General features: G+C 41.1%; 3 non-coding genes across 3 annotated transcripts; 1 reads left to right on the top strand and 2 right to left on the bottom strand.

Annotated features, from left to right (window-relative positions):
• Positions 1 to 3,583: 3,583 nt before the first annotated feature.
• trnak-uuu (transfer RNA lysine (anticodon UUU)) lies at positions 3,584 to 3,656 on the bottom strand. The gene has a single exon. It is a non-coding gene; the product is annotated as a tRNA-Lys (tRNA).
• A 1,305-nt stretch (positions 3,657 to 4,961) lies between these two features.
• Positions 4,962 to 5,033, bottom strand: trnaa-cgc (transfer RNA alanine (anticodon CGC)). The gene has a single exon. It is a non-coding gene; the product is annotated as a tRNA-Ala (tRNA).
• A 2,318-nt stretch (positions 5,034 to 7,351) lies between these two features.
• Positions 7,352 to 7,424, top strand: trnak-uuu (transfer RNA lysine (anticodon UUU)). Its single transcript has one exon. It is a non-coding gene; the product is annotated as a tRNA-Lys (tRNA).
• The last annotated feature ends 1,478 nt before the right edge of the window (positions 7,425 to 8,902 follow it).

Here is an 8,902-nt window from a genome sequence, read left to right as displayed (position 1 = left end):
TATCCCTTTATTTCATTCTTTTGATGCGTATTTTTGCACATAACCTGTTACCTTTTTGTTGTTTTGCACACTGCCTGTTGTTGTTTTTTGCACATCAGCTGTTGTCTCTGTCTTTCTTTTGTTATACAATTGTATTGTTGTTGTGTTTTTTTCTTTGTACTACTTATGTCCGAGAGCTAGCTAAATAGCATTTCGTTATACCATATACCTGTGTATGAGTATAATGACAATAAACTTGGACTTGAACTTGACATAGTCTTGCAGGCAGTATATTATTTTATCGTTTACTCGTTTAAAAAACATGGTCTTCTTGTTCCTAAGTCAGATTTTTAGTGCTTTCGAACGTTACTTCCAACCTGGACTGACAGCTCACCCGATCTGTTTGTGATCAGACCATGGAGTGGGGGGCTGTACTAAGCGCACGTTCCTCCCCAATGCTGAGGCGATCATTCGGAAGATGTGTGTGAAGAGAGACAAGCTTTGTCGACTAAGAAACAAGGCAGGATATGCAAGAATACTAATCACTGGCGACAGTTATGTTCTCTTACTATTGAGACTCCTACATTGCGAGTTTTTTGAAGACTTTGAAACTAAAGGAAAGCGGAGACAAATGAAACAGCCACTTGGCCACTGCTCCTTTAAATAAACATGGGAATAACGTTGTTCAAATTATTTTTTCTGAATCTGGTTTACATCGCCTGGAGGCAGCAACAACAATAAAAGGGATACTTAACAAGGAGATACGCTGTAGCAGTGCGACTCCAACAGATGCTCCTGAAGAGACTGGAGGTTTAAGCAAGCTCCTTAGAGTCCTCGGCCGCGTTACTCTCAACAGCGGCTCTTCAGCTCTTGTTGTTTGACCTAGTGGTTTTATAACGCGTGGAAACGACCGCAACTTCGTTTTCTGAGATGCTTTCTCTCACGTGGTAAAATCTCGACCTCTTTGGCATCTCTGGCTATAGTTCTTCTGTAGAGCAGGCTTTCACACCTCTGCTTATAGTGCTCTTGAAGTCATTTTATTTTTACAGGAAGACGCATACCCTAACGATCTCTCCTGTTTTAGAAATGCTTCATAAGGACTGTTTGATTCAGGACAAACAGTATACTAATTGTTCAATGCAGATTTATACGGCATTCGTACTGGATTTGAGTGGGATTCTGAAATACTTCTTGCAAAGGTATTCAGACTTTCTTGAACCTATAATAAAAACACAGACCTGAAACTCCCTAGCTTCCAATCTCTGATGTTGCTGTCCTTAAACTCGGACGTGATGTTCTGCAGACGTGTGCATAATGTCCTGTTTTCTTACAGTGTAGACATCTTGCTGTTCACGCTCCGCATTCATCTGCTTTGTGCATTGTTAGTCAGCACCTGTAACATGTAATGTCAGCCGTCCCCTGTTCTTCTATTTCTCTTGCATGACTGCGTCCTGCTGTTGGGCTATTGTTTGTAAAGTTTGAGCGAGCGCCCCGTTCGGTGTCACTTTGTCACTGTGGTCAGAAAGCATTCTTGATTCTGCTTGAGCTGCTTCATGAATTCTAGCGACTGTAAGAGCTCTTTCTAAAGTCAGCCTTTCCTCCTGCAGCAATTTATAGTCTCTTATGTGCACATTTTTCCACAAGTTGATCTCTTAACATGTCAGTTTCCAATACTCCAAAGTCACAAGATTTAGCCAGTTCTCTTAGTGCAGTCACAAAAGCATCAACAGATTCGTCCTGAGACTAAGTTCTCTGCCTAAATTTATGCCGTTCCAAAACCACATTTCTCCGCGGTGTAAAGGAAGCGTCTAAGGCAGCTACAGTCGTTTTCTCCAGGGAGGTTGGCGAAAATCCGCTGCACGGGAGCCCCGATACAGTGCAGTAATGTACAGTAGCACGTCTCACGGCATCCAGAGCTTCTGTAGATCCACTGGCTATTTAAAAAAAATCTGTACGACTCCATCCATATCTTGTATTCCGTATACAAATCCGGGGCTCCGAGGTTCAGTAGAAGCGGTGGAAAAAGCTGGGCATAAGCAAAGCTTCTCGGCGCGGCTGCCATATCTTCCATGGCGCAAGCTAAACGAAAAGTCCGAAAATTCAAAAGTTCGTTTCTACCAGCAAGAGAACTAAAATCAGCAGTGTTCTGCTCGCTTTGAGTCCGTTAACCACTCATCTCTCGTCGCCATAAATGTTGTGTATCTTAATAAAGAGACGTTTTCATATTATTTTAACTATTTTATTAACTACACAGATCACGCCCTTACACCATATATTCCCGCCTTCTACTCTCTCGTTCTGTTGTCTCGCGATGTCTACTCACTATACTACATTTAGCATGACTTCTTGTTGCAGTTGAGCTCAAAGCTGGAGATGATCTCCATATTCTACCGCCGTAACTAGTCCGAAACGTAGTACACAGTACACACTTTTTAAGTGAACTCAGGTTGATAAAAAATTAAACCAGCGCCCTGTCACAGAAACGTACCCCAGTCTCCCGCGCAACAAGCGGGGGTACTCAGCACTATACTAAAGAGGAGCGCTTGTCTGCAGCTGAGCGTCAGCTCTGTTTACTGTCAGCAGTCATTTCCTCATTTCCAAATACTTTTTCACCTGCTTTCAGCTTTTAAAGACGGTCATAAACGCTCAAGAAGTAATGAATGTCAGTTGGAAGTCTGTTTCTGTTGTCTCAGCTCTTGATAAAGAAAAGCCGTGCGTGGGAGACTCCCTCTCTGAAGAAGTTTGCCGTCACCCTGCGAGGGAGAAGAGCCATCAATCACCGAGGCAACTACTGAGACAGTTAACATTAAACACGTGAAATGCGAGATGTTGTGATTTTTTTCCCGCTTAAGGCTTCTATCGTTTCTACTCTAACGAGAAAGACCTCTTTATTAGAAGTGAGATTTTAACAAACGTCTCCAGGGTTAACTGCGACCTGAACGCAACGCCTTAGACCCCCAGCCATCTGGCCTGTGGTACTTAGAGCAGTGCTCAATAAAAATGATCAAAAACCGAAAGCGCTTCTTATGCGGATCAGTATATTCCGATACCACTGGTTCTGCAGAAGAAATAAGAAAAGCCGAACTCAAAGCACTGTGTTGCCATTACGGGTACTCTGCAGCTGCTTTAAGATCTACTCACACCGTGTTGCCATTAAGGCTACCTAGTTAAAAAAAAACTTATCGTCATCTTTTTGAACGTGATTATTAGACACCCGTTAAATCTCAACCGAGGTTTCTTGAGAGATCGTTCAGCGAGCGAGTATTAAAAAACTACGTCGCTTCCAACCTCTGCACTCACTGTAAACTCAGACGTGATGTTCTGCAGATGTACAGTGTGCCTTTCCTCTTGTCGTATTCAAGAGTACTCACTGTGTGAGCTCCTCACTGCGTGTTCTGTACTCTACTGTGATTTAATTTAGATGATTACGTGGAGTAGAGTGACAAGATCTACTTGAACATTTTCGGTTTGTGAAATGAAACACTAAATACACTACTGTAATGACGAGTAATGGACATTTAAAATAACCACAGTAAAGCTAGAAGAGTGAAAGATAAAAGACTATTTAGAATGACATTCACAATAGAATTAAAAACGGCACAGCCGCCCGAACAGGGACTTGAACCCTGGGCCCTCAGATTAAAAGTCTGATGCTCTACCGACTGAGCTATCCGGGCTCTGCAAGAAAGCCAACACTGTCGGGATCCTCGCAAGTCACGTGTCTCTTGTGCCGAAGAGCAGTCATACCTGACCCGTCTGGAATGACCACTGACAGACTTTATCCAGAAGCGACGGCACCACTCCCAGTAGAATGAGTGAGAAATACAGCATGACATGGGTAGTTAAGGGGCTCCCACAATCCATCTTTCCTCACATTACTGATTTTTTTCAATAGCATTTTGACCTTTTTTCACATTCAGATTTTTTTCACATTTAACAAAATCTTTTAATCAACAACATTAAAAAGAAAACAAATGGAACATTTTTTGGAACAATAATTACAAAAAAAACTTTCAATGCCTTGGTTGTATATGTGTGCACACGCTTTATAAAGGGAGTTGCAACAGTGCTGAAATGTAAAGAGCATTTCTGTAGAGAAAACAGCATTTTTTCTCTTGATGTTAAGCTTAGGGAGCCTGTCTTTTAGAAATTCTATTTCTTAACACCTTGCACAGCCTCCCGGCAGACTAACAAATATTTTTTTTGGAGAAATTGGCTCACACACCGGAAGACACTAACGTTTATTTACGTTAGAGTATGTGAATAACAGTTTAACCAAAAAAGTCTGTAATTGTGATTTTGTTAAAATTCAATAAATCGTCTATCATCAGTAAGTAATTATTAAGAAATTGTTTTATTTCATAAACTATAAGACAAATTAGAGAGTTTATAGGTCATAAACGTCGCTTATGTTCTTTTAACTCTAGCGTTCAGGATCCAAACCCAGGTGCGGACGGTTGTGTTTATTGAATCTCTTGTAATCATCAAAAGTCGATGTGTAGTCCTTCAGTACTTTCTCGAGTTGTGCCATGGATATTTTATACGATCAATACTTGTCATGCTCTTTTGCATTTTCATTAACAAACGGAGTTCAAAGTTCAAAGTGTGTTTATGGCTGTGCTTCACATCTACACGAGAGCACTCGTAACAGTACAGGACACGCAGTGAGGAGTTCGTGAAGCTTTCAGTTTAGTGCGGAGTTCAGAAGGAGGATTCGCTCGCTGAATCCTAGAGGTGTTTTCTGCAACAGCCACGGCAAGTGTGAAGTAATCTCTGGATTTCCTGAATTTGAACTAAATGATTAGTTCAAATAATTTAGGATTTAACAGAACTAAATGAGGTACATTTAAAACAGCAGCGCAATTCTGCAGCACGTCGAGTGTGCCTGCATTTAGTTGTGTAAACCTGGCTCTCTCTGAACACAAGCAAAGAGTTCTCACTCAACAGAAGATTGCGATGTGAGTACTGTAATATAAAGCACCTGGAGATGCCAGGGATTGAACCAGGGACCTCATACATGCGAAGCATGCGCTCTACCACTGAGCTACATCCCCGATGAAAAACGCAAGGGAACAGACTTGTCCAGATGCTCACTGATCACAATCCACCACTCACGAAGAATGCCTGCAGTTTCCCACTTTCGCGTTTCCTCTACTACAGAGTAAATGCATGGGAATGAAGAAATAAGAAAGGAAAAATAATCGCATTGAAGCTTCAAGAGACTGGGCACAAATTAATCTATGATTTTTGTATCCAGTCACACGTGCGACGGTGGTTAATTCCCAGACGGGGGAGTGCTTTTTTCTACCTCATTACTCGACTGTCTTTCAATTCTGTTTTATTTGAAAGCTTTTTGCATCTTTTAAGTGCTCTTGATTAAACTATGCATAGAAAAACAGCACTACTGATTATTTTCATGGACCGATGCACACTTGTTCTGTACAACTCGAGTGATAAAGCCCTGTCTGCAAATATTGTAGAAGAAAATAAAAGGGTGAAACAACGCCCCAACCACAGGAATGGTAACAGGAAGGATCGTGTTCTTATTTGATAAGTCCTTTTGAGATGTCTTGTCAATGCACACAGGCGTTAGAGCTGAATAATTTACTTTGAGTGGTGTTTTTAAACAAAGATGGAACATGTTATTTCTATACCAGGAAGAAAGGAGCAGACTTTAACTTTAAGAGGCAAAAACGACACCTTATCAAAGCTAATATTAATTAAAATGACATCACAACAAAAGAGTGGAGCCTTGAGTGAATAAAATTAGATTTCATTGGACGTCTGTGTCTCCATAACTTTATAGGTGAGAGAGAGGATTGTGATAATTTGCAGGTGCTTCTCGGAACTGCGTTGGTGGTACAGGCGCCTTCCAAATAATTGAGTCGGGTTTGAATCCCAGCCTGTACAAACCCAAATCTTTTCAAGATAATTTGTGGTCCGCTAACACATCTTTTGAAACACTACAACAGGTAACACCCCGTGTGAAACATCATGAACATCTGATAAAGCCTGAGTTTTACATACTCGCATGTATGAGGTCCCTGGTTCAATCCCTGGCATCTCCAGGTGCTTTATATTACAGTACTCACATCGCAATCTTCTGTTGAGTGAGAACTCTTTGCTTGTGTTCAGAGAGAGCCAGGTTTACACAACTAAATGCAGGCACACTCGACGTGCTGCAGAATTGCGCTGCTGTTTTAAATGTACCTCATTTAGTTCTGTTAAATCCTAAATTATTTGAACTAATCATTTAGTTCAAATTCAGGAAATCCAGAGATTACTTCACACTTGCCGTGGCTGTTGCAGAAAACACCTCTAGGATTCAGCGAGCGAATCCTCCTTCTGAACTCCGCACTAAACTGAAAGCTTCACGAACTCCTCACTGCGTGTCCTGTACTGTTACGAGTGCTCTCGTGTAGATGTGAAGCACAGCCATAAACACACTTTGAACTTTGAACTCCGTTTGTTAATGAAAATGCAAAAGAGCATGACAAGTATTGATCGTATAAAATATCCATGGCACAACTCGAGAAAGTACTGAAGGACTACACATCGACTTTTGATGATTACAAGAGATTCAATAAACACAACCGTCCGCACCTGGGTTTGGATCCTGAACGCTAGAGTTAAAAGAACATAAGCGACGTTTATGACCTATAAACTCTCTAATTTGTCTTATAGTTTATGAAATAAAACAATTTCTTAATAATTACTTACTGATGATAGACGATTTATTGAATTTTAACAAAATCACAATTACAGACTTTTTTGGTTAAACTGTTATTCACATACTCTAACGTAAATAAACGTTAGTGTCTTCCGGTGTGTGAGCCAATTTCTCCAAAAAAATATTTGTTAGTCTGCCGGGAGGCTGTGCAAGGTGTTAAGAAATAGAATTTCTAAAAGACAGGCTCCCTAAGCTTAACATCAAGAGAAAAAATGCTGTTTTCTCTACAGAAATGCTCTTTACATTTCAGCACTGTTGCAACTCCCTTTATAAAGCGTGTGCACACATATACAACCAAGGCATTGAAAGTTTTTTTTGTAATTATTGTTCCAAAAAATGTTCCATTTGTTTTCTTTTTAATGTTGTTGATTAAAAGATTTTGTTAAATGTGAAAAAAATCTGAATGTGAAAAAAGGTCAAAATGCTATTGAAAAAAATCAGTAATGTGAGGAAAGATGGATTGTGGGAGCCCCTTAACTACCCATGTCGTGCTGTATTTCTCACTCATTCTACTGGGAGTGGTGCCGTCGCTTCTGGATAAAGTCTGTCAGTGGTCATTCCAGACGGGTCAGGTATGACTGCTCTTCGGCACAAGAGACACGTGACTTGCGAGGATCCCGACAGTGTTGGCTTTCTTGCAGAGCCCGGATAGCTCAGTCGGTAGAGCATCAGACTTTTAATCTGAGGGCCCAGGGTTCAAGTCCCTGTTCGGGCGGCTGTGCCGTTTTTAATTCTATTGTGAATGTCATTCTAAATAGTCTTTTATCTTTCACTCTTCTAGCTTTACTGTGGTTATTTTAAATGTCCATTACTCGTCATTACAGTAGTGTATTTAGTGTTTCATTTCACAAACCGAAAATGTTCAAGTAGATCTTGTCACTCTACTCCACGTAATCATCTAAATTAAATCACAGTAGAGTACAGAACACGCAGTGAGGAGCTCACACAGTGAGTACTCTTGAATACGACAAGAGGAAAGGCACACTGCACATCTGCAGAACATCACGTCCGAGTTTACAGTGACAGCAGAGGTTGGAAGCGACGTAGTTTTTTATTACTCGCTCGCTGAACGATCTCTCAAGAAACCTCGGTGGAGATTTAACGGGTGTCCAATAATCACGTTCAAAAAGGTGACGATAAGTTTTTTTTTAACTAGGTAGCCTTAATGGCAACACGGTGTGAGTAGATCTTAAAACAGCTGCAGACAGAGTACCCGTAATGGCAACACAGTGCTTTGAGTTCGGCTTTTCTTATTTCTTCGGTAGAACCAGTGGTATCGGAATATACTGATCCGGATAAGAAGCGCTTTCGGTTTCTGATCATTTTTATTGAGCGCTGCTCTAAATACCACAGGCAAGATGGCTGGTGGTCTTAGGCGTTGCGTTCAGGTCGCAGTTAACCCTGGAGACGTTTGTTAAAATCTCACTTCTAATAAAGAGGTCTTTCTCGTTAGAGTAGAAACGATAGAAGCCTTAAGCGGGAAAAAAATCACAACATCTCGCATTTCACGTGTTTAATGTTAACTGTCTCAGTGGTTGCCTCGGTGATTGATGGCTCTTCTCCCTCGCAGGGTGATGGCACACTTCTTCAGAGAGGGAGTCTCCCACGCACGGCTTTTCTTTATCAAGAGCTGAGACAACAGAAACAGACTTCCAACTGACATGAATTACTTTTTGAGCGTTTATGACCGTCTTTAAAAGCTGAGGGCAGGTGAAAAAGTCTTTGGAAATGAGGAAATGACTGCTGACAGTAAACAGAGCTGACGCTCAGCTGCAGACAAGCGCTCCTCTTTAGTATAGTGCTGAGTACTCTCGCTTGTTGCGCGGGAGACCGGGGTACGTTTCTGTGACAGATCGCTTGTTTAATTTTTTAACAACCTGAGTTCACTTAAAAAGTGTGTACTGTGTCCTACGTTTCGGACTAGTTACTGCGGTAGAATATGGAGATCATATCCAGCTTCGAGCTCAACTGCAACAAGAAGTCCTGCTAAATGTAGTATAGTGAGTAGACATCGCGAGACAACAGAACGAGAGTAGAAGGCAGGTATATATGGTGTAAGGGTGTGATCTATGTAGTTAATATAATAGTTAAAATAATATAAAAACGTCTCTTTATTAAGATACACAACATTTATGGCGAAGAGAGATGAGTGCTTGACGGATTCAAAGCTAGTAGAACACTGCAGATTTTAGT

Source organism: Lepisosteus oculatus, chromosome 14, assembly GCF_040954835.1.
Source record: "Lepisosteus oculatus isolate fLepOcu1 chromosome 14, fLepOcu1.hap2, whole genome shotgun sequence".
Classification (NCBI taxonomy): Eukaryota; Metazoa; Chordata; class Actinopteri; order Semionotiformes; family Lepisosteidae; genus Lepisosteus; species Lepisosteus oculatus.
Note: the sequence above shows the minus strand (reverse complement) of the source record. Positions and strands in the feature narration are given on the sequence as shown.